General features: G+C 41.4%; 1 protein-coding gene across 1 annotated transcript in view; it reads right to left on the bottom strand.

Annotated features, from left to right (window-relative positions):
* The window catches only part of WDR33 (WD repeat domain 33), a 55,431-nt gene extending 50,284 nt beyond the window's left edge, over positions 1 to 5,147 (bottom strand). The window contains exon 1 of the mRNA XM_028730672.2: positions 4,990 to 5,147. The gene's annotated coding sequence lies outside the window, so the exon portion shown is untranslated. The remainder of the gene's footprint in view (positions 1 to 4,989) is intronic.
* Positions 5,148 to 6,000: the final 853 nt, after the last annotated feature.

The raw sequence follows: 6,000 nt of genomic DNA on the forward strand, positions 1-6,000 counted from the left end.
ACATTGGTACCTCAGGTTACATATGCTTCAGGTTACAGACTCCACTAACTCAGAAATAGTACCTCGAGTTAAGAACTTTGCTTCAGGATGAGAACAGAAATCGTGCTCCAGCGGCGCAGCGGCAGCAGGAGGCCCCATTAGCTAAAGTGGTGCTTCAGGTTAAGAACAGTTTCAGGTTAAGAACGGACCTCCGGAACTAATTAAGTACTTAACCCGAGGTACCACTGTACTATGTTTCACATTCCCTGCTTGAGAGAAGCCCCATTTTAGGAGTTAGGTGTGGGATGTTGTGCCACTGAAATCTGACTTTAAGTGTACATGGCATAGTTTAACACACCTGGTATCTGCACCTGAGCAAGTTCAACATATTTCTAAATCCTAGCACTTGTTATTTAGGCTGCAATCTTAACCCTACTTACCTGAGAGTAAATTCCATTAAATTCAATAGGACTTACTTCTGAATAGGTATGATTAGGATTGTGCTGCTAGTCAGGATTCTCTCTTATTAATATTTATTCTTCATGTGCAATCACTTTCTTTACTGGCAAGGGTAGAAATAGACCTGAATTTTATGCAGACAAATGTCCGAAGTGAAATATCCCATTTTATTCTTCAATGCACTGTTCTGCAGATAATTTGAATTTTGTCATTTTCTTATTATAAACCCTGCATGTCTTAGGAACAATGTATGTGCCCTCATATAACCTCTCCAGAGTGCAAAAGGTAACTTAATTATGAAGCTCTCCAAAATATTTGTAGAACCAGGTGGAAGATAATGAATCCCATCTAACTTCAGAAAGCCAGGCATTTCCCCCAGACGCTGACTGTTTACAATTAGAAGCAAAACTAGTTTTAAATCTCTACAGACTGCAACTCCCAGGGCTTCTTTCTTACTCTGGAGCAGGCTCCTTGAAGACTGCTAGAAAGCCAGCTTTTCTGCAAAGCCATAATTCAAGTCACTGGTTCCATTCAGAGAAATTTGTTGTAATGTGCTTTTATTTAAAATCTTTAGATCCTGGAACGTAATATAAATATCAATTACTACATGTCCAAGTCAAACTACAGATGGGCACACTGATTTACATGGCTAGCTACTGTGACCCAATTACATTTTGCCTATTCTACACAACAAATATATTATTCACTAAATCTATATCCAACTTTTCCTCCAAGAATCTCAAGGCAGGGCAGATGGTTTCTATAGTTTCATGTTTTCCTCACAACAACTCTGTGAGGTAGATTGGTCTTCAGTTATAGAGACTGGTCTAAAATGCTTTATGGCTTAGCAGGGATTTGAACCTGGATCTTCTCAAACCTAGTCCAACAATCACCTCACCCCACAGTGTCTCAATACACTGTTGAAGACAACTAATTAAGAAGTCACACCAAATCTCATTTTCAGGGGAATGATGAAACAGTGAGACAAATTTCAAAATTGTAATATGCATCTGCTAGATTTGATTCCTCATATGATTAGTTGGGCCTTTCTAATTTTTTATGCTAAGGTTATAGTCTTACAAATACTGTACTTATAATAAAATCATTCTGCAGTTAATTGGATCTTCAAGTAATTCTATTTAAAATAAACAATGACTCTGATCCCCAGTGTGCCTTGAGGTGACCCACAAGACCACGACAAAAAACAAGAGAAAAAAGTTAGACATCTTCCAGAACAAACAATGATACACCCTGAATACCCTCAACTTCTGCATTCTGATATGGCCTTGGCCCAGTATACCTGAAGGAGCATCTCCATCCCCATCCCTTAGTCTGGACACTGAGGTCCTCCTTTGAGGGTATTCTGCTAGTTCCCTCACTGTGAGAAGCGAAGTTACAGGGAATCAGGCAAAGGGCCTTCTCAGTAGTGGCGCCCTCCCGGTGGAATGCCCTCTCTTCAGATGCCAAGGTGATAAAGAATTACACAACTTAAATAAACAGTATTTTTTTTTAAAGACTTACACAACTTTTAGAAGGCACCTGAAGGCATTCCTGTATCAGGATTTTTTTGATGATGTTGCTTTTATTATGTTTTTAGATATTCTGTAAATATTATTATTATTAGTTTGAGTAAATATATGCATGATTTTTTCCTCCATAAAGCAGAGAGGAACTGTCTGTGAGGCAAACAAGCAGGTTGAATCCAGTTCTGGCCACAGGAAGGGTGCTCCTATCATCCACTGACTGAAGAAGGGGTGGGGAAGAACTTTTTGCCAATTCCCCATTCAAATATATTCAAGAGGGTTGCAGATCCCTCTGGAACAGTTGGGAGGGCACTGCAGGAGGGAAAGGAGAACTATCAAAAATCACCTCTCCCATTACGAAAGTCTCTGTTGGACCAAAATTCCTTCCATTCATAGAAAGCAAGCCTCTGTGAGCAGAAAGTCACTACTGGGTCTAGCCCGGCATTGTTAGACTATTTCAGTAAAGTGAAGGCATAACTTAATGAGCAGCAGAGTTGTAATTAAAAAAAATTATAGGGCAAGTTTGATTCAAGTGGATAGTGTTGATACTCCTGCTTTTTTTTTTTTTACATATGGATAACTGAAGAGAGCATGCAATGTGACGGTATTCATCATAGCTTGTTGACAAAGTGAATATTTCAACATGTCAAGATTTAAATGTGCAATCCTAACCCCCAGATACACCAGGTGGGAGAGAATGGGATGAGACATAACTCTCCACTTGCTGACTGCACACATTGACCAGTGCACACTACTAACTCTGGCAAAGGGAGAGCCCTATTGAGGCAAACTAAGCTACCAGAATTAAAGGACAAAATAGTGTATGTTAAGGGTGGGGATGGATGTCTTGAACAGAGAGATAAAAAAGTTACATGGTGTCCTAATTTCATTCATTCATTCATTTGTTCCATACACAGAATTTGCTTTAATTTATACCACCCAAAATGCAACTGTAATTACTAGAGGCAAGGAAAGGTCAGAAAATGAAGGTTTATACTGGACACCCAAACTCTGGCTGTGCCACCCTGGCCAGCAGCAGTTAGGGTGCAATTCAACTTACATAATATATACATCAGCGTGTCTGTTTCCTGGAAATCCTTGCATATATGCCTAGTTAGGATTGCTCAGTAAGCGTACCAACTATGCATTCTCTGGGCATTACACTACCCATTGGATTTGTTTGCAGAACAATTGAAAACTGTTCATGCAATTAATACAAATTAGTTTTATATCCAAATTTCAGGAATAAAAATAAAAGCTCGAAATTAAGAAGTCAAACTAATTCCTTTAGCAGAAATGAATGACTATTTCAAGGGTATCATATATACATATTTGAGATGTTAGCTACTATTTCAACTAACAGATTAAACTATTCCATTTGAAGTGTAAACTATGTATGATTAATAAGCATTAGAAATAAAATCTTCAGCATTTTATTGGTTTATTAATATTCTACTTTAAGATGAACAAAACTATGGCTTACCAGCAAAAATGTAATGTTTGTCTCAAACATTGTTGTGTGAAATGTTTCTGTGGTGCAGGAAGGTAGGATGTAAGTTTTAAAGTAAATTTACATCCTACCTTCCTGCACCACTGAAACATTTCACACAACTGAAACATTCTGTAGTATTAAGTTTCAGTTAATTCTAAAGTGGACACCTGCGTTCTGAGAACATGTGAAATTTACTTTAATACTGACTATATTAGAAACTAGAAAGCTACAGGCTTTATAACAAATGTTTATATACAAACTTTTATAACAAATGCATGTATGTCAAGTAGTACATGGTAGGAATGTTGTCTGAGCATGATCCTACTCACATACTGGCCCTACTCACACAATGAGTATTTTTGAAAATTGTGGAATCATGACTTCTTGATAAAATAAGTTAGCAAGTACTTATTCAGCGTAAGAGTGTAACTGGTAAAAAATCTGATCCTAGCCAATTTCCGGAACTTGCTTTGAATTTCTCAGTGCATAAGCTGTTCTAACATTAAAAAAATGCAAATGTATTATGTCTTTCCTAACATATTAATAAGGTTCCTGCACAATGGAAATATATATTTAATATGTTTGCATTGTTAATACATCTTATTGGCTCTTAATCTAACAACTGACAGCAACAGCGCAATCCTATGCATGCTTATTCAAATTAGGTCCCATTGTACTCAATTGAGCTTCTGCCAAATAGTGCACTCGGGAACACAGCCTAACCTTGTTCTTAAAGTTATAGGTGCTACTTGTTTTGCCTAAATTGAATGCTACTTGAAACCCTGCATGTTTGTACACCAAGAAGTTACACTCCAAAATAATTATATGAAGCGTGTATTTATCATCTACCTAGCATACATTAAAGGTCTCTAAATGAAACCCTGCATGTTTGTACACCAAGAAGTTACACTCCAAAATAATTATATGAAGCATGTATTTATCATCTACCTAGCATACGTTAAACGTCCCTAAAGCGTCCTACACATCTACAAGTGATTGGCCCTTACAACACCCCTGTAAGGTGGCCTGTCATAATCACACCCCCACCCTTTACAAACGAGGAGATGAGGTTGGTAATGCGGCGTTGATCTTAGGGACACCTAGCGAGTGAGTGGCTGAGGTGCGCTCTGAATGGAAAGGATCCCAAAGCGCCGATCCCCCACACAGCTGCTACCCTACACCCAAGGCACTCTTCAGCTACTCTTGTGGATCTTAGGGCGAGGCCGAAATTACTTATTGCGCCCGAAACAGCAGGGCAGAAGGATGGTCGGCTTTCCCCTACCGGGCTTCGACTGAAGACTTTGCGGCTCTTTTCAAACTTTCGCTCCTAACCCCACGCCGGCCTCTCTCCCGCTCTCCTCACAACGTCCTCCTCCTGCCCCGGCTTTCAGCCACAGGCCCCTCCGCCGCCAATAGCGTAACAGCGGCACCTCTCGCGGCCTAAAGATGGCGGAAGCCGCGGCGGTCTTCCGGGTCGCCGGGGTTCCTTCCCTCCCGCACCCCCGCCTCCCCACCGCCTCAAGGAGAAAAACTTACAAAGCAGCCGCTCACAGAGCCCCGTACGCGGGGCCCAAAAACCTAGAGCTCGCCTATCCCGGAAGCTGCTGCCTCACGAGCCGTCGCCACCATCCGCCATCTTCCCCACCAGCGACCGGAGGCGGTGCACATGAACGACGTCATCGCGCGCGCGCGCGAAGGGGACCAGCCAAAGGGAGGCAGGAGAGCGAAGGCGCTGAGCATGCGCGTGCCTCTTCTGAATAAGTGACGACATCTTCCTGCGACGGGTTTCCGGCTGCTGTGGCGGAACGGGAAGGGCTTACCATGGAAAGCAGGCCGGGGAGCGGGAGCAGCAGTTTAAACCCTTATTAGAGTTCCCAAAAGGTCTCCAAATAGTAGTGATTCTTTGACTTTTAGAAGGATTGTTTCTGTGCTGATTATAGTCCAGAAGAGGAGTGAGAAAAGGAGTGTTCCAGCCCCAGCCAGCATGGACAATGGCCAGGGATGGTGGAAGTTGGAGCCCAATGACACCTGACCGACCACAGGCACCCCTCCCTTGTTCTCCTGGCAGGAAAAACCAAGATTGCGGGTGCAGAGAGAAGAGAGAAAGCAAACCCTACACGTACATAAAGCGGTTTTTAAAGAGAAGAGGATTGTATGGTGCAATTAAAAAAGCCCTTAGTTTATGAAAAATGAATGAGTTATCTCAATCATCACAAGAAATCAAGATATTACCTCAATGGTTTTCTATCATCTCCATCTCTAATGCAGTCAGTAGACTTAGGCAAGCCTAATAATTCCATAGGTTTGGGATGTAAAAATACAAGATGGGAAGGAAGGCCAATTTGCACAATTTTCTGCAGCAGATAAAAACTAGGGGGTTAAGAAACCAATCCTAACCATAGCAGGTAAATAGGTAAAGGTAACCATAGCAAGACAGTTTAAAGGGCCATAGGTAGCCAATGCAAATAGAGGTGAAGTATCAAGACCACATTGCTCATGGAAACTTGGTATTGCCAATGGAGTGAACCAGGGCAGGTGCAAGGTTGC

The sequence above is a fragment of the Podarcis muralis genome, chromosome 6, assembly GCF_964188315.1.
Source record: "Podarcis muralis chromosome 6, rPodMur119.hap1.1, whole genome shotgun sequence".
NCBI lineage: Eukaryota > Metazoa > Chordata > Lepidosauria > Squamata > Lacertidae > Podarcis > Podarcis muralis.